At 43.2% G+C, this 26,889-nt stretch overlaps 1 protein-coding gene across 10 annotated transcripts in view; it reads left to right on the forward strand.

Annotated features, from left to right (window-relative positions):
* Positions 1-26,889, forward strand: part of MEF2A (myocyte enhancer factor 2A) — a 1,032,288-nt gene that overhangs the window by 1,002,858 nt on the left and 2,541 nt on the right. The window lies entirely within an intron of this gene.

Here is a 26,889-nt window from a genome sequence, read left to right on the forward strand (position 1 = left end):
CGGATCCTAGGGAGAGTGGCTCTCCTTCGGCGTTCAAAGTCATAGAGAGGGTTTTGTCGAGGGATTCCAGGCCCCCGGCTTCAGCTACGGCTCCACCCTGCACTCCCTCTTAGACAGGTCCGCCTTCCATCACCCGGCCCCAGGGACAGCCTGCTCAGACGTCCCAGATAGTTCCCTTGCTGGAACAGGATGTGGTTCGTGAGGCCTCTTCGGACAGCCCCCCGAGGAGGTCCCTCACAAACGCAAGTGCAAGAGGAGGCATGTGGACTCCCCTGAGTCCTTGACAGAGGACAAAGACTTGGAGGAAGGGGAAGCTTCCCCAAGGTCACCCCCCGAAGACGTCTCCTTCGGATACATTATGGAGATGCTTCGGATCGGGGGGGGGATGGTCTGCCCCAAAACCTTCCTCTGACGAGTCTGTTTTTCTGGAGGAGTTTGAAGCAGGCCCGTCTACCGCTTGGGTGTCCCCTCTCACCGATCCCCTGGTAGACCTGATTACTACCAGGGCATGGAAGGAACCGGGCACTGTGGAGGCCATTCCAAAGAGGCCGGACAAAATTCTTAGCCCCCCCTTCGGACAGGTCATGTTGGAGCAAGGGAGTCCCGGTAGATGCCATGTTGGTGGCGGCCGCCACCAAAAGGGAACTGGCCCGGGAGAGTTCCTCAGTCCATCCTCCAGACAAGGAGTCTCAGACGATGGACCATCTGGGGAAGCAGGTGTTTGCTTCAGCCACCTTCTCTGTGAGGTCGTTGAATTATATGGCACACGTGATTCGGCTCCAGTGGGATCTTATCAAAGAATACGCTGAGTCGCCCCCAGAGTCCATGTCGGCAGAGGACAAGAAAGTGTACTCTACCCGAATGGCCACTCTCAAATCTATTTCCAATACCTCTATGCAGTTACTATCCCATGCCACGGAAGGAGCCGCTAGAGCTAGCGGAGCGGGCATCGTCCTACTGTGACAGGCGTGGCTCCGGCACTGTGATTTCGCTGAACCCTTTTAAGGCGTCGTTCGCTAATGCCCCGTTTGATGGTTCTGCCCTTTTTGGCAAGACCGTATGCGACACATTGGTCCAGAGCGAAAAAGACGGGAAGTCGTCTGCCATCGGAGTCCACTTCTCTGCTCCCCAGAGGTCCTTCTCCAGGAACCAAAAGGGACAGAAGAAGATGTGGTTCCAGAAGTCTCAACAGTCCCGTTTTGCTCCGGACCCCTCGTCCTTCAGAGGCAGAGAAGGACAGGGTGGACGCCGACCTAGAGGCAGAGGGGGCCCGAAGAACTTTGGGTCCAGAGAACCTTTCTCTGATCGGCCCACGCAGCAACCCTGAGGGGTTACCCGACTGCTCCACTCTGGAGGCAGTCGGGGGGCATTTCTCGAGGCACCTGGCAGCTTGGGAGTCCATTACAGTGGATCGCTGGGTGCTTTGGATCATATCCAGAGGCTACAAAATCCCCTTTCTCAATTCCCCTCTCAGTTCCCGAAACCTCCCCGATGTCCCACCCAATCAGAGGGAGGCGGCAGCCAAGGAAATACTCCGGCTGCTAGAAAAAAGAGCAATCCAGCACATTCCCCCAGACCAGTCCGGATCAGGCTTCTACTCCAGGTTCTTCTTGGTGCCAAAAAAGACGGGGGACTTGAGACCAATCCTTGACCTGTCCTTCCTGAACCTGTCAGTAGCCAAAGAAAAGTTCCGGATGGTCACACTTCAATCCATTCTCCCCCTTCTGCAGGAGAACGACTGGATGTGCTCCATAGACCTCAAGGACACGTACTACCACATTCTGATGGACAGACGATCCAGGAGGTTTCTCCGCTTCCGGCTGGGAGCCAGCCACTACCAATTCAGGGTCCTTCCCTTTGGTCTCACCACAGCCCCCAGGGTGTTCACCAAAGTGTTAACTGTTGTAGCGGCCCACCTGAGACTCCAGGGAATTCAGGTCTTCCCGTACCTGGACGACTGGCTCCTGACCGCCCCCACCAGGCATCTACTTTGTACGGCCAGGGATTACTTTCTCCGGCTAGCTCCCCGGCTGGGGATCACGATCAACACTGGGAAATCTTCCCTTCTTCCGACTCAAATCCTAGATTTCATCGGAGCCAGATTGAACACAAACCAGCTTCCAGCCTTCTTGACTCTGGACCGGCTACGAACTCTGAAACTCCATGTACTGGCCCTTCTACAATCCCCAGCTCCCCCTGCGGAATTGGTCCTGAGGGCTCTAGGCTTGATGGTGGCAACCATCAACCTACTACCCATGGCTCGCTTGAACATGAGAGTTCTTCAATGGACCTTACAAGTCCAATGGTCCTTGCTGCTACATCCCCTGAGCTTTCCCATTCCTCTCAGCAGGGTGTGCAAGAAAGCCCTCTTATGGTGGCTCCAGTCCCCGGACCTCCAGAAGGGGCGCCCCTTCTCTGCGCCCCCTCCTCTAGCCATGGTGACCACGGATGCCTCTCGCCTCGGGTGAGGGGGGCACTGCTTGGGCAGGACCGTCCAAGGCACGTGGAACCATTCGGAGACCTTATTGCATATCAATGTCCTAGAGATGAGAGCGGTACTTTTGGAGTTGCAAGCACTTCAAAGCCTTCTTCCCTTGGGGACAATTGTGATCCAGACAGACAACATGTCGGTCGTCTGGTATATCAACAAACAAGGGGGAACCAGGTCCTATCCACTTTGTCGGGAGGCCATGAGAGTGTGGGAATGGGCTACATCCACCAACTGCTTTCTCATAGCGACGCACATTCCGGGACGGTCCAACATTTTAGCAGACAGACTAAGTCGATCCATCCTGTCACCGTACGAGTGGTCTCTGAATCCGAAAGTAGCAAAACAAATCTTCTCCAAATGGCGTCAACCTCGTTGCGATCTTTTCGCCTCTCCTTCGAACGCAAAGTGCAGCGACTACTTCGCTCTAATTCCCCCACCCGGGGAATCTCCCGGAGACGCTCTGGTGCATGTTTGGCCACCCGGTCTACTCTATGCTTACCCTCCTCTGCCCCTGATACTCAAATTTTTACAGAAAGCCAGACAGTTGGGGAGCAGAATAATCCTCATTGCCCCATTCTGGCCTCGTCAGGCTTGGTTCCCTTATCTATGGTCTCATCTAGTGAATCCCCCATGGATTCTAGGTCCCATTCCGGATCTGATCTCTCACCCATCAGGCCTGTCAACCCCGAATCTGGACAACCTCAAGCTCACAGCTTGGTTGATCCAATTCCAGTGATAGCTAGGACTCCTGGTATATCGTCCCCTGTCAAGGCTATTCTAGTAGTCGCTCACAAGCCATCTACTAGAAGAATCTATAATAGTAAATGGAAGCGTTTCTCTGTTTGGGCGGAGCATCAGAACTTAGATCCCTTTACAGCTCCGTTGCCAGCAGTACTAGATTTTCTGTCAGGGTTATTCGACCAAGGTGCTAGCTCTTCTACGGTCAAAGTCCAGTTGGCCGCAGTCTCTCATTATCATGTTGGCAGTGATCTCGGTCCTTTGACTTCGTCCAAATTATGTAAGACCTTCCTAAAAGGCACTTTCCTACTAAGACCTCCGGTAAAAGATGCAGTCCCTCCTTGGGATTTAACTCTTGTACTTCAGTCTCTCACAGCTCCTCCCTTTCAGCCTGCAACTTCGGTGGATCTGAAATACTTATCTTGGAAGACGACATTTCTTGTTGCCATAACTTCGGCCAGAAGGGACTCGGAGCTTCAAGCCCTTTGCGCCAAGCCACCATATTTGATTTTCCACAAAGATAGAGTCTCACTCAGGACCTACCCCTCCTTTCTGCCCAAAATTGCATCGGAGTCTAATATCAACCAATCTATTAATTTACTAGTTTTCTTCCCAAATTATCAGAACAAAGGTGAATACAAGTTGCACTCTCTGGACGTACATAGGCAGCTGAGATTCTATTTGCACAGGACAGCTGATCACAGGAAATCAGACCAGCTTTTTGTATCCTTTGCTAAGTCCTCCTTGGGAAAACCTGTCTCAAAAGTCACATTGTCCAGATGGATTTCCCAATGTATTCTGTTGGCATATGAGAGTTCGGGCTGGCCTGCACCTCAAGGAGTCCATGCCCATTCTACTCGATCAATCTCTACCTCTGCGGCCTTTTGATCTAGGGTGTCGTTGGATGACATTTGTTCAGCAGCCACTTGGGCTTCATCTCATACATTTATAAATCATTACAAATTGGATATTGTCTCCAGGGGGAGAGCATCCTTTGGCTCTGCAGTGCTCCGGGACATCCTTCCATGAGGACCTCCTAAGAGTCAGGTAGCTGGGGACTCTGTCCCATAGGTTGATAGACAAATGAAGTTAAATACTTCAGATTTAGAAGTTATGTACTTACCATAACATTCCATCTAAGTAGGTAAACTTCATTTGTCAGCAACCGTCCCTCCCTCCATCCCCCTAGCCTATATGGATGTTCAAAAGACTCCTGCTGTCATGGCAGACTCTTCCAGGTTAGTGTAGGGAGATGGTTCTTGGTATCGTATGGTCTATGGATAGGCAAACTCGATCTGAGGTCAGGAAGGGATAGCAGGGGATTATGGCCAAGGGGAAGGAGCTTGGAGCTCGGATCTTAGCTGTTGGAAGCTGCCGGCTCGGATCCGATATGGATCCGATAACCCATAGGTTGCTGACAAATGAAGTTTACCTACTCAGATGGAACGTTATGGTAAGTACATAACTTCTAATTTCTGAACTGTATTAACTTTTCTACTTGTTAAGTTTTCATTCCACTATTTGACATGACAAGCAGGCTTTGCTTGATAGCATGTATGCCTGGTTTTGTCCCTCATCGCACTTCTATAGTCTTTTCACTCCCTTATATGACATTGCTGTCACAAGTGACATAGTAGGAAACAGGTGTATATTTGCTGTGCATGGGTAAATCCATATTCACCATTAAATGGAAGTCATCACTGCTGTTATAAAACATATTATATATAAAATTATTCCATTGTATTGCAACATTAATTCAAGCTGACATCTGTTTCTACTGAAATGAGTTGTAGCTGTCTGAAAGGTGTTCTGTATGTGTATGCTTTTTCAGTGTAGCACTGAATTCACAAAACATCACCAGCTGCAGTTTGTACCTGTAGTAACGGTAAGAGAAAACAGCTTTGGCATCTGGTTTTGCACTTTTTTGGAGTAGGAGGAAAGAATATGGCAAGGAGTATTATGGAGACAGAAGTTTGATCTTCTATGGCAGTGGATGTCATGTGTTTGTTTAGTTGTAGGTTTCAAAGCTGCAACAGTCTTGCAATGCTTGCAGCTCAAATGGTTTAACAAACTGTCACTTCTTCCACTGGTGACTGAGTTTTAAAAGTGGTAGTAGTTACATTTCCCAGTCTTTCAGCAGACTGGTTTGCTGCAGTTTTCTACTTTAAGTGTATAATGGACTCTTTTGAGTTTCATACCTGGAAACGTGGATTTGAATCATATTTCCTAGGCCCATACTATTATAGTGTTGGGATCACTTGCTCTTTTTGTGTTTTAAGTTACCATTAGAGAATGGATTTGGTGTCTCTGCATCTGTCTGGTATCAGTGGGTATGTTAGCTACCAAAATAGAATAAGTAATTGTATGTCATTTTTTTTTCTGGAAGCTTAAATAAAGTGTATTTAGACAGTATGATCTGTAGGACTGAAAGAGTAAATATGTTGCTGGCAAACTCTGAGTGGACAAAAAGATAGAGAGGTATTGAAACAAAGCTGAAAGTCATTTTAGTAGTAAAGGGGTGGTAATTGAATTTAGTTGTATAATTCAGAAACTTAAAATCCAGGAAGACAAAAGTGTATTGGTCAGTGAATAATTTGATTTACTAATTTAGTCCTTGTGATTTCTTAAACTGTACACTTAAAATGTTTCAGCCCTTTATGTAATCCACACTTTGCTAGAACCTTTACTCTAAGATAAGTAGTCACAGTTCACATTTAATATTATTCATTTTTAATGCAAAAAGCCCCAAAAGAAGACAGCCTTTCTGGACGCAGTTTACTATGGTATTGTCTTCTGTCAGTGGAATGTTTTTCTCTCTTTCTTAAAAAATGTTTCCTCCATAGGGTTGTTAAATTTGCATAAGCTGATAGTCGTTTGGACTGTTTTTTTTTTGCATTTGGATGCCAGTTGTACAGAATTAGTTCAAGTTTGAACCATTCACTAGCCTGAGTCTGGTTTCAGTGTTAGTTGTGGTAACATCATAGTTAACTTTTTGGGCAGTGCAGGCAATTGAACAGATATTGACTTTGGCCTGTGATTATTTTTACTAGGTTAACCCATCTGTGTCACTTCTGTGCTGAGTTGAGTAGAACAGTTCTGGTTGGAACCTATCACCAGACACCACCTGTCTTTGCTGTCTGTTGTGGTCTTATGTCTATTGGAATTGACTCATTAGACATCTACATCCTATCCTTCAACTTCAGGGTCAGATGTCTCCTCAACTCTTGAATTTGGTGCCTAGACTAATCATTCCTGTCTTCAGTGCCTATTCAACTTTGACTGACGTGGCACTAAAGAGATCTTTCTCTCAGGGCATCACTTCTGAGTTGAGGTTCTCATGAAGAGCCCCTTTAGAGTTGAGGCTATAGGTACAAAACCATTTTGGTGCTGTGATGTTGATGCTAGACACTGTTTGGTGCTGGCTTTTTGGAATTGTGATCTTCAGTATCAATGACATTTTCAGTCAGAATGAACATTCCATGACCCTGGATTCTGATGAGTTTCTTTGCATGAACTGTTATTTCTGCAGCTTTCTGTGACTTCAAGATTGTGTTATAATAGTGTAAGGAAATGATGTTCATCATGTTTCACTGTTGCAGTCATTACACTTGGGTTATCCTGCTGGCAGGCTACCCGCAGTCGGCCTGAATTCCAAAGTCTTGGTCCGGCGTCAGTTGCTGTCACCTCTTCCCTGACGTCAGTGCGCCAGGGGTATAAAAGATGTAGCCGACGCCATTTTCTTCAGTCTTTCTTGCCGCTCGGTGCCCGAAGCAAAAGCAGTTTGCAAGTGCCGGTCGGCCAACTCCTGAGATTTTTGAAATCAAATTTCAGATCCGAAGTCTTCATTAAAGCTAAGTACCCCATTGGGGAAACTTTTTTCTTGCTCCAGACCGATGTCAGAAAAAGTTAACAATTGCATTTCTTGTGGGAAGCAAATACCTCATAAGGATTTTCACTCTTACTGTATTCCTTGAGTAGGCCCTGACCATGACGTTGCTTGTTGTCGGTTTTGTGCTAGATTTAACCAACGCACTATTAAGCATCGGTACGATTTTGCCTTTCATTACTTCGGCCGAAGATTCAATTATACAATGCCGGCAGAACAGCCGACGACCAAAGTTTATAAAAAACGCAAGAATAAAGACAAGGACAGGCATCCGAGGTCCAAAACCGACGATGAGGCTTCCGCTAAGCTAGTTATTAGTTCTCAGTGAGGCACATTCACAGCCCCTGACACCCACTACCTCAGAGCCACAGGCCACTTCCGACTCCCACGTAGAGCCGACTGGGCGTCTGGAAACTCACGGTATTGGATCCTCGGAAACGATTCCCTCAGATGGGTCCGGAGCCGCTGTGCAGGCATCGGCTTCTGAAGGTGTTTTCAGACCTACACAGTTATATGTAAAGTCATCTTCAGCTTCAAAGCCAAAGACTAAAGCAGCTCTAAAGACAAAGAAACAAGTACAGCATTCTCCAGGACAGACTTCCATGCCTAAAAAACAGATGCTCAAAATGGCCGAAGACCTTATTACTTTGATCAGGGGTTCCCATCCCCCTCCTGATAAGAGGCCTAGGCAAGAGACAGAATATGAATCTTCAGATCAGGTTTCCATTTCCTCTGATTCCTCCTCTGATCAGGAATACTCTCTTCCTCCCTATGAGGATTCTGATGCTGAAGAATCTATTCCTTCAGCTTCTCCTCCTGAAGAATTACTCCTTTGGGGAAACCCTGCATACCATGAGGGAGCACTTTCATTGGGAGAGCCAGGATTATTCAGAATCTAAGAAAAGGCTCAGAGATTTCCTTTTACTTCCTCAGCACAGGCCCCTTGCTATTCCCCCTGTTCTGGACATTGTAGATGATGTTTTTTCAGAGTCCGGCCTGTCTCCAGACTCTATACCCCCTGCATCTGTTAAGCCAGACAGATACTACAGGGTCCCAGATTCCCATAAATTTCTATACAAAAACCCTGCTGCTGACCCAGAAACCATATCTCAGGGTCCTAAGGGTGTCAAGGCTTCCACTGCTAAAAACCCTGTTCCCTCGGATAGTGATTCAAGGGCACTGGACAGATGGGGGAAAAAAGTTTACACTTCTGCTACTTTGGCTGTAAGGGCTTTAAATTGTCAATTTCATATGCTTAAATATCAGCAATACTTAATGTCACTGTTAAGACAGAAAATGTTGACTAACTCTGAATGTCCAGAAAACAAGGAAATTCAGGATTTATTGCATGCAGCTGAACAAGTGGGAAAACATACTTTGCAATGTGGTTTTGATTCTTTGGAGGCCTCTTGTAGGGCCGCTGTAACGGGTTCTGTGATTAGGAGGCATTCTTGGTTAAAGGAACAGAATCTGCCTGATCATGTTAAAGCAAAATTATTAGATGCTCCATTACAGCATGATACTTTGTTTGGTGTTAAGGCAGAAGAGGTGTTGAAGAAAATGGAGGATAAAGCAAAATCTATGCAGACAATTAAGGATTTCTTACAGGTACAGCCACCCAGATTTAACAGGAACTGACCTTCAAAAAATTGGTCCTTTCCAGTGTCAGATAGGCCACAAAGAGGCAGATCCCAGCCCCAAGGCTCATACAGGCCTAAACAACGGGGTGCTTCTACGTCCAAAAGCAGAGAAGACAAATCTCAACCTTATAGGAAACAGTCCCAATGACTTTCCTCTACCAGTAACAAGCACTTATCTTTTGGAAGCTCCCTTAGGGGGAAAACTAGCACTTTTTTCACAAAACTGGCACATGATCACCCTGGACAAATGGGTCTTGAATATAGTGTCTCAGGGTTACAGGTTCCACTTTCACACCCTGCCAAAGGCAAAAGGCATGCCAGACCTGCCACACAGTCAATGGGCAGAGGCACAAAAGCAAGTTTCATCCCTCATGGGCATGAGGGCCATTCAGCGAGTACCACTACAGGAGCAGGGACAAGGATTTTACTCACAACTTTTCCTGGTACCCAGAAAGGACAAAGCCTGGAGACCAGTACTGGACCTGTCTATTCTAAACACTTTTCTGGACGTTCCAAAATTCAAAATGTTGACTGTGCAGCAGCTTCTGCCCATGCTGGGCAAGAAGGCTTGGCTTGTAACCTTGGACCTAAAAGAGGCATACCTGCATGTCCCAATCAGACAATCTTGCAGAAGATACCTCAGATTCATAGCTGGCTCAATGCACTACCAATTCTCTGCACTGCCCTTTGGCTTATCTACTGCGCCCAGGGTCTTCACAAAATGCCTGGCACCAGTAATTGCTTTTTGCAGACAAAGAGGAATTCAAATATATCCCTACTTGGACAACTGCCTTCTTCAAGCAGAGAACAAGGACATTCTACTAAAGCATCTGGCGTTTGTAAAAAGATTACTACTTTGCCTAGGGTACACAGTAAATGAAAAGAAATCAAAACTAGTACCCTCTCGAGATAATATTCCTGGGTGCAAGCTTAAATACAACTGCCCAGATGGCTTATTTCACGCCAGACAAACAAAGGCAACTGACTTCTTACTTTGAAATGTTGGCAACAAAAACCCAGTTATCTGCAAGAAAAATTGTGCAGGTTTTGGGCTTCATGGCATCCTGCATTCTGTTAATGCCATATGCAAGACTGCATATGAGGAAACTACAATGGTATCTAAAAAGTGTTTGGACTCAACATTGCCACAGCCTGGAAAAACTAATTACATTCATTCCCTGCCTACAACAGGAGTTTCGATGGTGGGCACCGGCCTGTCACCGGCCTGTCACCACAACAAGGGACAGCCTTTCACTTTACCCACTGCCAGACAGACAATAACAACAGATGCATCAGATTATGCCTGGGGGGCCCACATGGCAAGAAAATTATTCAGGGCACATGGCCCTCAAGCCAAATGCATCTTCATATCAATCTAAAATAAATGCTGGCTGTCCAGAATGCCCTGACAGCTTTCAAGGATCTGCTTCATCCAGGACAACTGCTGATAAAGACGGACAATACAACAGTCATGTGGTACATAATTTATTTTATTTTATTTATTTTACATTTGTTGACCGGGCTAGTCCAATTTCATAAGAGCCCGGGAGAAAAGAGAAAGCTCCAGGCATAAGGAGAGACATGGAGAGGATAAGTTACATTTAAAATAGGAAATAACAGAGACTTAATATAAGTACAAGTAACAAATCTACATTTTAAACAAATTAGTCTTATAGGATAAACACTGTGACATAAAGAAGCAGGGAGGCACGCATTCCTACCCCCTCTGCAGACAAGCCATGATTTTGTGGAACACAGCATTGACTTATCAAGTACACCTGCAAGCACAATTCCTGCCAGGAAAGACAAATACTCTGGCAGACAAACTAAGCAGAAACCTCATGGATTCTCACGAGTGGAAACTAGATCCACAAATCTTCAGCATGATAACAAGGAAATGGGGATGCCCAAACATAGATCTGTTTGCCTCCCCTCACAACCGCCATTTACAGAGATTTTGCACAAGGACTTATCACAAGCTAGCATGGAAAGTGGATGCTCTATCATTCAGCTGGAAAAACCTTACAGTATATGCCTTTCCTCCACTACCTCTCCTCCCCAAAGTACTCCTAAAGGTCAGACAAGAGAAGCCAAAAATTATCCTGATTGCCCCAGACTGGCCACGCCAGCACTGGTACCCAATCCTAAAGAGCTTGTCTCAAGGCCCAGCCTGAACATTGCCTCAAATTCCTCATTTACTGACCCAACAAAGCAATCAGATACTGCAAAGCCAACTCAGAACCCTAAATCTGGCTGCATGGCGGATAATGTGACCATTCAGAACACACCTCTCTCCAAGGCAGTTATGGATGTTATTCTGGAGGCCAGGAGGCCCAGTACCAGAAAATCATATGCAGAAAAGTGGAAGAGATTCTGTGCTTGGAACCAGGCACAGGGAATTGACATGCTTGTACCAAATATTCCTCAGATTTTACAATACCTAACTGAGATGCTGGACAAAGGCCTATCCTTTTCATCCATTAAGATCCATGCCTCTGCCATTTCAGCTCATTACAATACGGACCCACCTATTTTTTCACATCCAAACTAAGGCAGTACCTCAGGGGGCCAAAAACATAAGACCCCCAAGAAGAGCACCAATACCTTGCATGGGACCTCAACTTTGTCTTGGAAAAACTCACGCTGCCCCCTTTTGAGCCAGCCAATAGCTGAGATAAAATTCTTATCATGGAAAACAGCTCTGCTCTTAGCAATAACTTCAGCAAGAAGAGTCTCTGAGTTACAGGCACTAATGGTGGTTGAACCTTTCATAATTTTCCATCCGGACAGGGTTTCTCTGAGGACAAACCCAACATTTATGCCTAAGGTAGTGTCCAGATGGCTCTTAATCAAACAATTCACTTGCCTACCTTTTATCCAAACCCACAGAATAAGGGGGAGAGACTTCTACATTCTTTGGACATACACAGACAGCTACGCTTCTACTTGGACAAAACTAAAGCTTTCAGAAAGTCTGAGCAACTCTTAGTGGCATATGCTGCAGGATCTCAAGGAAAAGCTATCTCAAAGCAGACTATTTCCAAATGGATAGCCCACTGCATTCATTTCTGCTATTCTCAACATGGCAAATCAGTGCCTAAGGGCATCAGGCCACACTCAACCAGAGTAGCAGCTACTTCAGCAGTGTTCCTCAGAGGAGTACCAACCAAGGACATTTTGGAGGCTGCAACTTGGACTTCAGTGCACACTTTTACAAAGCACTACCACTTACCTCTTTACTCTAAATCCAGAGCAGGCTTCACCACTGCAGTTCTGCAGGGCCTCATAGCCTCTCCTAATTCTATTTAGGCCCAGCCACCCAACCTCAGCTTTGCGATTCAACCTAAGTGTAATGACTGCAACAGTGAAACACGATGAACATAGTACAGTTGTGTACCTACCATAAATGTAGATGTTCGAGTGTATTCACTGTTACGGTCCAGGTTACCCACCCACCATCCCCCTTTCTTTGCTGGGACTTCTCTATTCTGTACAACCTATGTGGTCTATTTGCTTGTAGATGAAGATTATGTTTTATTTTAGTGCATGCTCTTTTATTGGCATAATTTCTTGGCCTACCCTTCGGGGGGCACCTGACATCTGGGGCAAGAAAAACTGAAGAAAATGGTGTTGGCTGCATCTTTTACAGCCCCTGGCGCACTGATGTCAGGGAAGAGGTGACAGCAACCGACGCCGGACCAAGACTTTGGAATTCAGGCCGACTGCGGGTAGCCTGCCAGCAGGATAACCTAAGTGTAATGACTGCAACAGTGAATACACTCAAACATCTACATTTATGGTAGGTACACAACTGTACTTTATTGATTATTGAAGGGATTATTGCTATACTTTTGGGAGCTTGAGAACTTGTATTCAGTTCCACCAGTTTCATTGACATTCTCCTTAGCTTTGGCTTTGGATTCTATTTTTTCCTGCCTCTGTTGTTAGCATACTTTCCCACAGCCAGTGACTACACCTTCAGTCTCTGTGTCTTAGAAAAGTATGGAATTTAGTTTTGGTATAACTTGTTTACATCTGTACATGGCTGATTTTTTTTCATCCTTCTTGTATCATAAGAGCTAGTCAAATTGACTGGTAACTGCTTGTTGAGAATTTTATATCGACTTTATATCAGCCATTTTTGTACTAACCTCTCTATATCTGTTTTCTTCCCAGGGTGTGATGGGTATTGTAGGGTTACAAGTGAACCTTTTGTTATAGTCATACCCTCCAAGGGCCCTCCCTTACTGTTCTGCTGGTAGGTATCCCTCATTTTATTTTCCAGGGCCTATAGCTTGTCATACTGTATGGTTATCCAAGTTCTGTCATTCTGTTTTCTCTTCCATATGAAAAATGGACCTGTTCTGTAAGTAGGTAAGTGGCTCCTAGATGTACCTACCTCTCAGACATATCATGACTTGTTTTACAGGAGGGTCCTACTTGACATTGTAAAACAAGACCCTTCCTTGCCATCTTGCAGGGATTTTTGGTAAGGGGAAAAGCTCCCTTGCACTCTCATATCCCTGTTTTTTGTATATTTAAGTCCCCATTCCCACACATTCAGTCTTGCTGTTCCATTACCTAGACGTACAAGTCTCAGAATATACAATTGTTGAACCCCATCCTTCATATAGTACACATACTGTATAATTTGTAGTTTTTAAAGGTATACTGCTTCATGTACCAGGAATGTCACATTTTCCTTTTATTACCATTAAAAAGAAAAGATACCCCTCTGTTAGTATACATCATGTGCATTCATACAGGAATTAGCAAACTTACACTATAGGAAGGAGTCATGGGACTGTTAAATGTCAGAAAACCTAAGGATAAACTTAACTTTTATGTAACATCACCATGTACAGTCTTTGTATCAGAGTGGTGTCTTGATGAGTCTGCCATAGTATAGTAGCAGCTGTCCTACTTCGGGTCTACACCACTGTCATTAGCAGCATCACAAGAGATAAAAGGTAATGGTTCAGTAGATGGCTTACTAGTAGATCCTGTATTTATAGACCTCAGAACTGCGAAAGAATGTTTCACTGGTACTTGCACTACACCCTCTAATGCTCCGTAATGGATCTAGTTGTCTTATTCTCAGGTGGTCTTCTTCTGCAGTCCCTGATAAGTGGTCCCATTTGTATCTTTACAACAGTGTGTCATCCTGAACCACGTAAGATGTTGGGCTTTGGTGATGAGTTAACAATTGCTTGGATCTGCAACTTTTGACCTAAGTTCTGATCAAGTAACACTGAAACTCTTTTTTTCTTTCCTTCAAAAAAATCAGTTCTGTTTTATGTTGTCTGTGTAAAAGCTGCATTGCTTGCATTCTGCTTTCTAAGAGTGGCAATGAAAAGCTTACTTGGAGCTTTGACGTTAGCCTTCTTCATATCAGTAACTGTGAAGGAGACAGTCCAATTGCTTGCAGTAGAGTATTCCTGTTCTTTAGAAGTGATAAATAATCCTGCTGACTTGAAGCATCACATTTCTTTGGAATGTTCTTTACAGTTTTTATCATGTGCTCAATTTTCCCATATGGGCTATGGATACACTGTACTTCATGTGACATTTGCATTCCCATACATTGGAGAAATTTCTGAACTCCTGGATCAGAAACTGCAGCCAATTTTCAGATGTAACTTGTTCCAGAACTCCATGTTGTGTGAATGTCAGATTGAGCACGTTAATCACTGACACACAGTGATATAAAAAGTGTACACACCCCTGTTAAAATGCCAGGTTTTTGTGATATAAAAAAATGAGACCACAATAAATCATTTCAAAAATTTTCCCACCTTTAATGTGACCTGTAACCTGTACAATTCAATTGAAAAACAAACAAAAAATATGAAAAATATAAAAAACGTACAATAAGCTGGTTGCATAAGTGTGCACACCCTTAAACTAATACTTTGTTGAAGCACCTTTTGATTTAATTACAACATTCAGTCTTCTTGGGTAGGAGTCTATCAGCATGCACTCTTCTTTGCAAAAGCGCTCCAAATCTGTCAGATTGCAAGGGTATCTCTTGTGCACAGCCCTCTTCAGGTCTCCCCACAGATTTTCTATTGGATTTAGGTCTGGGCTCTGTCTGGGCCATTCCAAAACTTTAATTTTCTTCTAGCAAAGCCATTCTTTTGTTGGTTTGGATGTATGCTTGGGGTCATTGTCATGTTGAAAGGTGAAATTCCTCTTCATCTTCAGCTTTCTAGCAGACACCTGAAGGTTTTGGGCCAAAAGAGACTGGTATTTAGAACTATTCATAATTCCCTCCACCTTGACTAAAGCCCCAGTTCCAGCTGAAGAAAAGCAACCCCAAAGCATGATACTGCCACCACCATGCTTCACCAGGGGGATGGTGTTTTTTTTGGTGATGCAAAGTGTTGTTTTTGCGCCAAGTGTACCTTTTGGAATTGTGGCCAAAAAGTTCAACCTTGGTCCCGCATGCTTTTGGGTGACTTGATGTACTGTTTTGCAAATTTTAACCTTGCCTGGGTGTTTTTCTGTGTAAGAAAAGGCTTACGTCTTGCAACCCTACCCCAGAGTCCAGACATATGGAGAATACGGGAGATTGTTGTCACATGTAGTACACAACCAGTAGTTGCCAGAAATTCCTGCAGCTCCTTCAGTGTTGCTGTAGGTCTCTTGGCAGCCTCCCTGACCAGTTTTCATCTTGCCTTTTCATCACTTTTAGGACTTCCAGTTTTTTGCAATGTCACTGTTGCCCCATATTTTCTCCACTTCTTGATGGCTATCTTCACTGTGTTCCATGGTACACCCAGTGCTGTGGGAAGTTATGTGTACACTTCTAACTGATACCTTTCAAGAATGAGATCCCTTTGATGCTTTGTAAGCTGTCTGCGAACCATGGCTTTTGCTGTAGCAGGCAACTGAGTAAATGTCAGGAAAATCCTACTAGGACAACTGAACTTTATTTGGGGTTAATCACAGTCTCTTTAATTGATGGCAGGTGTGCACCCAAGAAGACTGAATGTTGTAATTAAATCAAAAGGTGCTTCAACAAAGTATTAGTTTAAGAGTATGCACGAACAACAAAGTATTAGTTTAAGGTTGTGCACATTTATGCAACCAGCGTATTGTACGTTTTTTTAATTTTTTTTATATTTTTTCCCCTAACAGATTTGTTTTTCAATTGAATTGTACAGGTTATAGGTCACATTAAAGGTAGGAAAAGTCTTGAGATGATTTATTGTAGTCTCATTTTTATATCACAAAAACCTGGCATTTTAACAGGAGTGTGTAGACTTTTTATATCCACTGTAGATGTCATATCCTTGGGAACAACCACTGGATATTTAGAGCAGTAATCAACTCAGAATAGAAAATGACAATTATGTTGAAACAGGTTAGTACCCACTCTTATTCATGAAACTGCTGGTATCTGATGAGGTGTCATTTCCTCTTTCTGTTTTTGGTTACTGTGCATGTTAATACCGTCTGCTCTCTTTGCACTGTCTTGATGGGCCAGTACATAATACAGTGGGCTGTTTCCTTACATTTAGATGTCACTAAATGTGATTTGTACACCTTTGTCTGCATTTTTTTCCTTAGCTGAGATATAATCATGATATTATCATTCTTGAATATGAAACCTTGTTTATAGAATAGTTCCTCTCTGGATGTATAGTATGGTCTGATTAGTGGATGAAGTTGCTTCCCACTGTCCAACCAACCTAACATAATGTCTTCATGCAACAACTGCATTTCTTTTTATCTCTCATTGTGGTTTTCATATTCTGCAGTTTTTATCACTGGTGCCCGTCTCATAACCTGCACAGCACCTAGTTCCTCTTTTAGCAAGTCTTCGATGCACCCACTTAAATTGGCTGTAATCAGTGTTAAATAAATGTATGCATCAGCTTCCCTGGTATGTACTACACTTTTACCTTACAGCATTCTTTGTAGTCTAACTGATGCTTTGTGTAGAGACGTATTTAAGGTACTTTACAAGGGTGTGTAATCTGTCTCTACTTTACTATGTTTGCTGTACACATAGGAAACTTTTTGCAACCCAAAAACTTCGGGTAACACCTTTTTCTGTATCTGTACATGTCTGATTTATGCCTCTGTTAATGCTGTTGAGGCATAGGCAGCAAGTCTGCCCTCTTAAAATAATAGTGCTCCTAGCTCTTTAACCCTTTTGTTTTGCATATTTTACAGTTTCATTCGTAGGACTACATTATGATATTTACATGTGGGTGCAATATTTGCTAACTTTTTCAGTATTTCATAGTTTCTGGCTTTATTCTCTGACCAAATTCATACTGTATCCTGCTCAATCAGCTTTATTACAGGAAAAAAATTCAAACTTGGAGAGTTATTTTGCCATCCGTAAGAGTCACATTAATAATAACCGTTTGCCTGTAGATGCTTGCATATTTACTATGCATGGATCTTGTCGGCATTTTGCTGTAACTAATCAGCAGTTATAAGATGACCTATGTATTTCAGAGATGTCACTGTAGTCTGACACAGTTTTATTCAACTTCAGAACCTGCAGCCTTAGTCTGCCCCACCAGCCTGGTTAATCTACTGCCATTTTCTTGTTTTTTACTACGCCAAACCAGAATATCTTCAGTAGAATTCACAGCACATTCCAGGTCTTTGATCATATCAGACACAGCATGTTGAAATGTCTCCTTTGCTGACAGAATTCTAGATGGTAGCCTGAGTAATCTGTATCTGCACAAACACAGTAAGGTCTGATGAAGTCTTATTTGGAAAAATGGAGAGACGAAAACGCTAACCTTGTGGCTATTAAATTGGTTTTCCTGAAGCTTCTTTTGCTTTTTACTGTGTTTGTGAAGTTCGGAGTTTGAGCTAGAGCTGCTTTTTTTGACTGTGTAATCTGTATCCACACAAGGACATGCTTAAGGTACATAGTGTAGAGATTGCTGTATTACATACTGTAGAGACTGCTGTATGCAGTTTAATTTTTTTAAATATATTTATCCTTCATTGACTGGGTTAGTCCCACTAGACTTGTTACATTAGGTATAGTAGCAACTACTTCTTCAATAGCTTGTAAAAGATTTGACTCAATCTGAATCCATTTGTTGAAATCCTGCAGGTCTGTACGACTCCAGCATTTATCTTGCTTCACAGCTTACCATGCTGTTGACCCAATCGGTAGACTGTTTTACTATGACAGGAAACAGTATTGTGTTTAAGCTTCAGTTCTATGATTTCTTTAAGATCAGTAGGCACTATGGGTAGGGTATGTTACCAGTATGATTTCTGGTGATAATTTAATATGATACTTTGTTTTCAAGCATCTCAGACTCTCAGACAAGTCAAAATAATTCTTTAGGACACCTGTCTTTGCCTCTGAATTATGTAGCCTCTCTTATTGCATTTGTAGAAATGTACTTGCCTTAGACTCATTTTTTTTCTACTTCCTCACTTTTCTGTTTGTTTTTTCTGGAATCTCAAAATTGTTATTCATTTCAGTTGCTTTGTGGCTTGAATCTGACAGCATCTTTATTGTCTTTGTCTTAGTACTTCTCAGACATTTTAAGCAGCAGTCACCTCAAATGTTAAATGTGCACACTTGTCCAGCCTCACATACTCACTGAACTGCATCATAGGAGTATGCTGCACTTCTCTCCAGTCTGCACATTTTGACTGTTGCACTTTTATTAACATTTCTAGCTGTGTAGCATAGATTTTCTGAATCATGTCCATAGGCACACAAGCATCCGTGCCCAAAATATTAGGTTGCTTTAACTGAAATTGCAGAGCTGTAACTTGAAACAGCTGGTTATACATGTCTTTCCTATACAGTTAACTCTACTATACGCAGTCTATTGGCTGTAACTTGTGCCCAGAATGTAACAACAAAGTGTGTGCAGATTTGCCTAACTTGCAGTTAAGTGACAACATTCTAAACATAGACATTATGTCACAGTCTTCTGTAGTGTCTGCATTAAAACTTAACTTTGTTATTTATCTGTAGCTTCTCTCAATCCAGATTTTAGGATGTTCATCGTGTTACACTACTGCAGTCATTACACTTGGGTTATCCTGCCGTCAGGCGGTTCCCCAGTCAGCCTAAGTTCCAAAGTCTTGGTCCGGTGTTGGTTGCTGTCGCCTCCCCCCTGATGTCAGTGCGACAGGGGTATATAAGATCTAGCCGATGCCATTTTCTTCAGTCTTTCTTGCTGCGCAGTGCCCGAAGCAAAAGCAGTTCGCAAGTGCCGGTCGGCCGTCTCGTGAGATTTTCATTCCGAATCCAGAACCGAAGTCTTCTGCAAAGCTAAGTATTCTGTTGGGGAAACTTTTTCTTGCCTCAGACCGATGTTAGTAAAAGTTAATAACTCTATTTCTTGTGGGAAGCAAATACCTCATAAGGATTTCCATTCTTATTGTATCCCATGCCTAAGCCCTGACCACGACGTCACTGGTTGTCGGTTTTGTGATAGGTTTAACAAGCGCACTATTAAACGTCGGTTTGATTTTGCCCGACATTATTTTGGTAGAAAATTCAATTATACCATTCCGTCGGAGCTTCCGACGACCGGAATACATAAAAAGCGCAAAGACAAGGATAGGCATCCGAGGCCCAAAACTGACGACAAAGCCTCTTCTAGGCCAGTCGCCTGTTCTCCGGTTTTCAGCGAGGCGCCTTCACAGCCCCTGACGAACGCTTCTGTAGAACCACAGGCTGCCTCTGACTCCCACATAGAGATGGCTGGACCTTTGGACGCACAAGTTATTCAGCCTACCGAAACTAACCCTTCAGAGGGATCCGGAGTAGCTGAGCTACCCGCAGCTTCAGAGGGTGTTTTCAGACCTACTCAGTTAAGCATTAAACCCTCTGCTAAGTCCAAACCACCTTTAAAATCAAAGAAACAAATACAGCATTCTCCAGCACAGGCCTCCATGCCTAAGAAATAATTGCTCAAAATGGCTGAAGACCTAATCACTCTGATCAGGGGGTCCCATCCCCCTCCTGATAAAAGGCCTAGACAGGTTGTAGACTATGACTCATCCGACCAGGTGTCCATCTCTTCAGATTCATCCTCAGACCTAGGATATTCTTTACCCCCTTATAAGGATTCCGATGCTGAGGAGTCAATTCCATCAGCCTCTCCGCCTGAGGACTACTCCTTACTCAGAATCCAAGAAAAGGCTCAGAGACTTCCTTTTATTACCTCAACACAGACCCCTTGCTATTCCGCCAGTATTAGATATTGTGGATGATGTGTATACTGAATCCAGCTTAAATCCTGATTCCTTACCTCCAGCCCCAGTTAAACCTGACATACTACAGAGTCCCTGACTCACACAAATTTCTGTACAAAAGCCATGTTGCTGACCCTGAAACTATTTCTCAGGGACCCAAAGGGGTTAAGGCTTCATCAGCCAAGAATCCAGTTCCCTCTGACAGAGATTCCAGAGCATTAGACAGATGGGGAAAGAAAGTATATACGTCTGCAACTTTAGCAATGAGAGCCTTAAATTGCCAGTTTCACATGCTAAAAAATCAGCAGTTTTTACTGTCTCAGTTGAAACAAAAAAATGCTCCCAGATTCAGATCCTCCTACTTTTAAAGAAATGCAGGATTTATTGCATGCAGCTGAACAGGTGGGAAAACATACTTTGCAATGTGGTTTTGATTCTTTAGAGGCCTCCTGTAGAGCAGCAGTTACAGGCTCTGTCATTAGAAGACATGCTTGGTTAAAAGAATATACATTGTCAGATCATGTTAAAGCAAAATTATTGGATGCACCTTTGCAGCAGGATGTATTATTTGGAGTTAAGGCAGAAGAGGTTTTAAAGAAAATGGAGGATAAGGCAAAATCTATGCAAACAGTGAAGGATTCCTTACAGGTTCAGCCTCCTAGATTTAGCAGAAATTGGCCAACTAAGAAGTGGTCCTTTCCAGTTACAGACAGACCTCAAAGGGGCAGATACAGACGTCCAAGAGGTAGAGGTCAACCACAAGGTCCTTAAAGGCCTCAACAATGGGTTGCATCAGGCCAGAAAGAAGGGGAAGACAGGCCCCATCCATGTAAAAAGCAGCCCCAATGACTTCCCACTACAGCTGCCAAACAACTCTCTCTTGGCAGCCCCCTTGGGAGGAAAACTGGCACTTTTCTATCACAATTGGCATATGATCACCAAAGACAAATGGGTTCTCAACATTGTATCTCAAGGTTACAGGTTCCACTTTCACACTCTGCCAAGGTTAAAAGGAATGCCAAATCTGCCACCAAATCAATGGGCAGAGGCTCAAAAACAAATTACAGCACTCATGGATATGAGAGCTATTCAAAAGGTACCACCACAGGAGCAAGGACAAGGATTTTACTCAAGACTCTTTCTGGTTCCCAGAAAGGACAAAGCCTGGAGGCCCATTCTGGATCTTTCTTCTCTAAACACTTACCAGGATGTTCCGAAATTCAAAATGTTGACACTACAGCAGCTTCTTCCCATGCTGGGCAAGAAAGCTTGGCTTGTGACATTGGACCTCAAGGAGGCATACCTGCATGTCCCTATCAGACAGAACTGCAGAAGATACCTCAGATTCATAGCTGGTTCAATGCACTATCAATTCTCTGCACTGCCCTTTGGCTTATCTACTGCGCCCAGGGTCTTCACAAAGTGCCTGGCACCAGTAATTGCATTTTGCAGACAGAAAGGAATTCAAATTTATCCGTACCTGGACGACTGCCTGATTCAAGCAGAGAGCAAGGACATTCTTCTAAAGCATCTGGCATTTGTAAAAAAGTTATTAAGTTGCCTGGGGTACACAGTAAACGAAAAGAAATCAAAACTAGTGCCCTCACAAGAGATAATATTCCTGGGTGCCAGCTTGAACACAACAGCCCAGATGGCTGATCTCACGCCAGACAAGCAAGGGCAACTGACTCAATACTTTCAATTGATGGCAACAAAGACTCAACTCCCTGCAAGAAAAATTCTGCAGGCCTTGGGTTACATGGCATCTTGCATACTACTAATTCCATATGCCGGACTGCATATGAGGAAACTACAATGGTACCTAAAGAATGTATGGTCTCAACACTGTCAAAGTTTGGAAACAGTTATACCACTAATTCCGTGCCTTCAACAGGAGTTTCAATGGTGGGCTCAAGCTTGTCACCTCAACAAGGGACAGCCTTTTACTCAACCCACAGCCAGGCAAACACTGACAACAGATGCATCGGATTATGCCTGGGGAGCACACATGGCAGGCAACTGTATTCAGGGCAAGTGGCCCGCAGAACAAAGGCATCTTCACATCAATCAAAAAGAGATGCTAGCTGTACAAAATGCCCTTATAGCTTTCAAGGACCTGCTGCATCCAGGACAACTACTACTAAAGACAGACAACACTACAGTTATGTGGTACATGAACAAGCAAGGGGGCACTCACTCCTACCCCCTCTGCAGGCAAGCCATGACCTTGTGGAACACAGCTCTAAACTATCAAGTTCATCTGCAAGCACAATTCCTGCCAGGAGAGAAAAACACACTGGCAGACGACTTGAGCAGAAACATCCTGGATCCCCACGAATGGGAATTGAATCCACAAATATTCAGAATGATAACACAGAAATGGTGGAGCCCTGACATAGATCTGTTTGCATCCCCAATGAACTGCCAGCTACAGAAATTCTGCACAAGGAGTCCAAAAGCATGGAAAGTGGATGCCCTCTCATTCAGCTGGAAAAACCTACAAGTATACGCTTTCCCACCACTACCTCTCCTGCCAAAGGTACTCATAAAAGCCAGGCAAGGAGAGCCAAAGATGATCCTGATTGCACCAGACTGGCCACGCCAGCACTGGTACCCAATCTTAAAGAACTTAGCACAAGGACCACCCTGGATTTTGCCTCAAATCCCACCTCTGCTGACTCAGCACAACAATCAGATACTACACAGTCAGCTAAAGACCTTAAACCTAGCTGCATGGAAGATTCCTTAGTCAAGCAAGCAGTGCCGCTCTCCAAAGCTGTTATGGATGTCATTCTGGAGGCCAGAAGGCCTAGTACCAGGAAAGCCTATTCGGATAAATGGAAGAGATTCTGTGCCTGGAACCAAACTCACAGCCTTGACCCTCATGTCCCAAACATTCCTCAGATACTACAATATTTAACTGAGATGCTGGACAAAGGCCTCTCCTTCTCATCCATCAAGAGCTGCCATCTCTGCTCATTACAACACAGATCCACCAATTTTCTCTAATCTTTTGCTAAAACAGTACCTCATAGGGGCTAAAAACATAAGACCGCCCCGTAGAGCACCTACTCCCAACTTGGGACCTCAACTTTGGAAAAATTAACTTTACCTCCTTTTGAGCCAGCTAACACAGCAGAATTAAAATGTATCTCTTGGAAAACTGCTCTGCTCCTGACAATAACATCAGCATGAAGAGTTTCAGAATTACAGGCACTAATGGCAGTGGAACCTTTCCTCGTTTTCCACCAGGACAGGGTGTCTTTAAGAACTAACCCTACGTTTATGCCAAAGGTGGTATCCAGTGTGGCTCTAAACCAAACTATTCATTTGCCAACTTTTTATCTAAAACAACGGAATAAAGGGGAGAGACTACTGCATTCCTTGGACATTTACAGGCTTCTACTTGGACAAAACCAAAGCTTTCAGAAAATCTGAGCAATTATTGGTAGCATATGCTGCAGGAGCACAGGGAAAAGCCATTTCAAAACAGACTATTTCAAAATGGATAGGACATTGCATACATTTCTGCTATACACACCATGGGAAACCTGTATCTAGCAGCATTAGATCTCACTCCACCAGGGCAACAGCCACTTCAACTGCCTACCTTAGAGGAGTACCTACCAAGGATATTTTGGAAGCAGCAACTTGGAGTTCTGTACATACCTTCACCAAGCATTACCATCTGCCTCTATACTCTAAATCCAGAGCTGGCTTCACCACTGCAGTGCCACAGGGCCTTATAGCCACCCCTAATGCCTTATAGAACCAGCCACCCTACCTCAGCTTTGGGATTCTACCCAAATGTAATGACTGCAGCAGTGTAACACGATGAACATAGTACAGTTTTGTACCTACCATAAATGTAGATGTTCGAGTGTATACACTGCTGCAGTCCAAGTTACCCTCCCTCCTTCCCCTCTTACTTGCTGGTACATACCTATGTCTTCTACCCTTTACTACATATGGGGAGTATTTGCTGGTAGCTGAAAGTTGTTGTTTGCTTTTCTTATGTATGTTTTATTAGCAATTTGAATTGCCTACCTATTTGGGGGCACCTGACATCTGGGGCAAGAAAAACTGAAGAAAATGGCGTCGGCTGCATCTTATATACCCCTGTCACACTGACATCAGTGAGGAGGCGACAGCAACCGATGCCGGACCAAGACTTTGGAACTCAGGCTGACTGGGGAACTGCCTGATGGCAGGATAACCCAAGTGTAATGACTGCAGCAGTGTATACACTCGAACATCTACATTTATGGTAGGTACAAAACTGTACTTTATCTGTTTTGGCAGTCATTTTAAGCATTACTGTAAGAATATTTTTCACACAGTTCTTCTTTATGCACTCTGGCTGTGCTGTCGGCATGCACAGTATGCACAACTGCATTTTTGTTGTATTCACAAGTATTTGTATTTTTAAATGATTGTTTGCCTCCACAACATTAATATTTTGCTATTATAACTTCTTCCATTTAAAACACATTTTTTTTTGCAAAATGACCAGTACCAACACACATTCCACAAAATAGAGATTTTTTTTTCTTTGCCTTACTTTGCCTATCAGGCCTGTTGCCACAGCACTGTTCCTTTGTGTTCATGCATTACTTGATATCATTTTGTTTGCCATGTGAGACCACATGGCTTCCCTTTTAAGCTTATTTTAGGCTGTAGTTTGTTTTTATTGTCACACAAAGTGTCAGTAATGCACACTTCAAAGTCTCCAGTTATCATTTTAACTGCATGTGACAGTTTCCTAGAACAAAGTAGTTGGCCTTTTCCGTGTCAGATTAGATCAGATTCTTTCAGTAGTAAGCTTCTTATATTGTCATTTCTTGTGCTGTAGGTGAGTCTGTCCCTAATTAAAGAGTTACACAATTGCTTAAATTCACAGTTGTGTGCCCTGTGTCTGAACTCAGTAACATTTGCACCAGTGCTCTTTTTGGGCTCCCTGATTTCTGTGACCTCACACTGGATAGATTCTTCTTTTTCTTGCAGTATGTATGCCTGATATTTGTCTTTCAGTCTTTACAGTACTGCCAAACTTTTCTTTCCACCTGTTTCAGAAAAATGCATTGAATATCTTAATGGCTTTCTTTATCACTATGTGAAGAAATATGGTACATTGGACTTTCTCTGGTTTGATCCCAAGGCCACTCACAGTAGAATACAGGTCAGACCTTTGTATCTAGGTTTTCCAATTCTCTAATAAGTTTCTATGTGGGTTTGTAGTGGCTTTGTTTAAATGGACACCATACCTAGCCAAAAATAGGAGAAACATTTTCCCAAAATTGAAACCAGGATGCAGTCAGTGTACCAGCTGCCATGAGCATCTCTGATTTTGGCAAATTATGAGTTAGGGTGTTCTGTACAATAGCAAAACTATTAAGGTGAATTTATGATCAAAATGTATTTATTTGACATTTGTTTACTGGGAAAGTCCAACTTGGAACAAAGCCAATTTTCAGCAGAGGCCCAGGGAGAGATGCTCCAGATGCATTTCTTTGAATTGTGGGAGGAAACCGGAGCACCCGGAGGAAACCCACACAAATGCAGGGAGGACATGCAAACTCCACACGGAAGGCACCCCAGCCGAGAATCGAACTGAAGAACCTTTTGCTGTGAGGCGACAACGCTACTGCCGCACCACTGCAACATATATTATAAATTATAAAAACACACCCTATAATTATTTGTACACATCTGACTGTTGTTCATTCATGCTTTTTAATTGCAAAAACAAAAGCTATCCATACAGCAATAAAGTACACGGATGGAAAGGAGAATTTTGTGTCTTATTTTAATTTTTTTATTATTTTTTTTTTTGGTAGCAAGCAAAAAACCATGGCTTTATTGCAGAACTCTAATTTTCTTCTTCCTTTTGACCATGTGCCAGAAGTACAGACATTAATAATTAATGCATCAAACTAAGGCATGCAGGCTTTACGAGTTATAATAAACAGAGGCAGAGCTTCTTCTTTCCTGAGCTTTTACTCATAGGTGATAAACTCCTGCTTGTCTTATGACTCACATCCCATATTATTTCTAACTTATAAATGTACACTGCTTCAAGTATGTGACATACAGCAGGTCTTTAATAAGGTAAATACTACATGGAAACAAAGAAGATGATCATATGTATTTAAAATGTAGTAGAAAACAATGTAACATACCACACACAGCACAACATAAAGCGCAAATATCAGATTAGGTATAAAATTATCTTGTCTGAAACAAAAGAACATAGCTAATTGATACAAAAATGTAACCTTGGCAGACATGCAGCAGAGCAGGTATTTCATAGCACCATAACTCCCTGTCATTGTGTAGCAGTAAAGGTGCTTTGGATGACATTGACACTTGCAGACTGCTGTCCTCAGTATCCTATGCCTACTGCTTTGTCCCTGAGGTGAAATACCACTGGGACAGTATAAGCCATTTTAGAGTAGCAAGGGATTTAGAGTGATTACTGTAGTACTGGATCTGTGCATTGATGCAGATGGAATAGCATGGACTTAGCAGTTTTGTCACTTTCTATCGAGAGTTATATAATTAAAAAAATCTATGCCCCCCTCCTCCAAACTGGAGTGTTAAAACCTGTTCTACATTTCAGAAGAACTCCAGTGTCAGTGTTGTAACTTAGACTGTACTTATTAATGGCCTTAGTAACTTTTTAGTACTGTTACTTTTGGGAGTGTGCTTGGTTCTCATTTGCCATCTTTCAGGAAAAGGGGACACAGCTAGATATTGATATTCCCTTTGCGGATAACATTATCCATATATCAGTTTAACAATTTTTTATATTTTTTTAATTTATTAATAGGGATAAAACCCTGATCCACGTGGACTATTAACAGGGTCACATAATACAGAGTAACCTAGATACAGGTTGTCTGCAAACGCTGGATATATTTGAAAGTTCA

This window comes from Protopterus annectens, chromosome 7.part0 (genome assembly GCF_019279795.1).
Source record: "Protopterus annectens isolate FY-2018-M chromosome 7.part0, PAN1.0, whole genome shotgun sequence".
Taxonomy (NCBI): Eukaryota; Metazoa; Chordata; order Ceratodontiformes; family Protopteridae; genus Protopterus; species Protopterus annectens.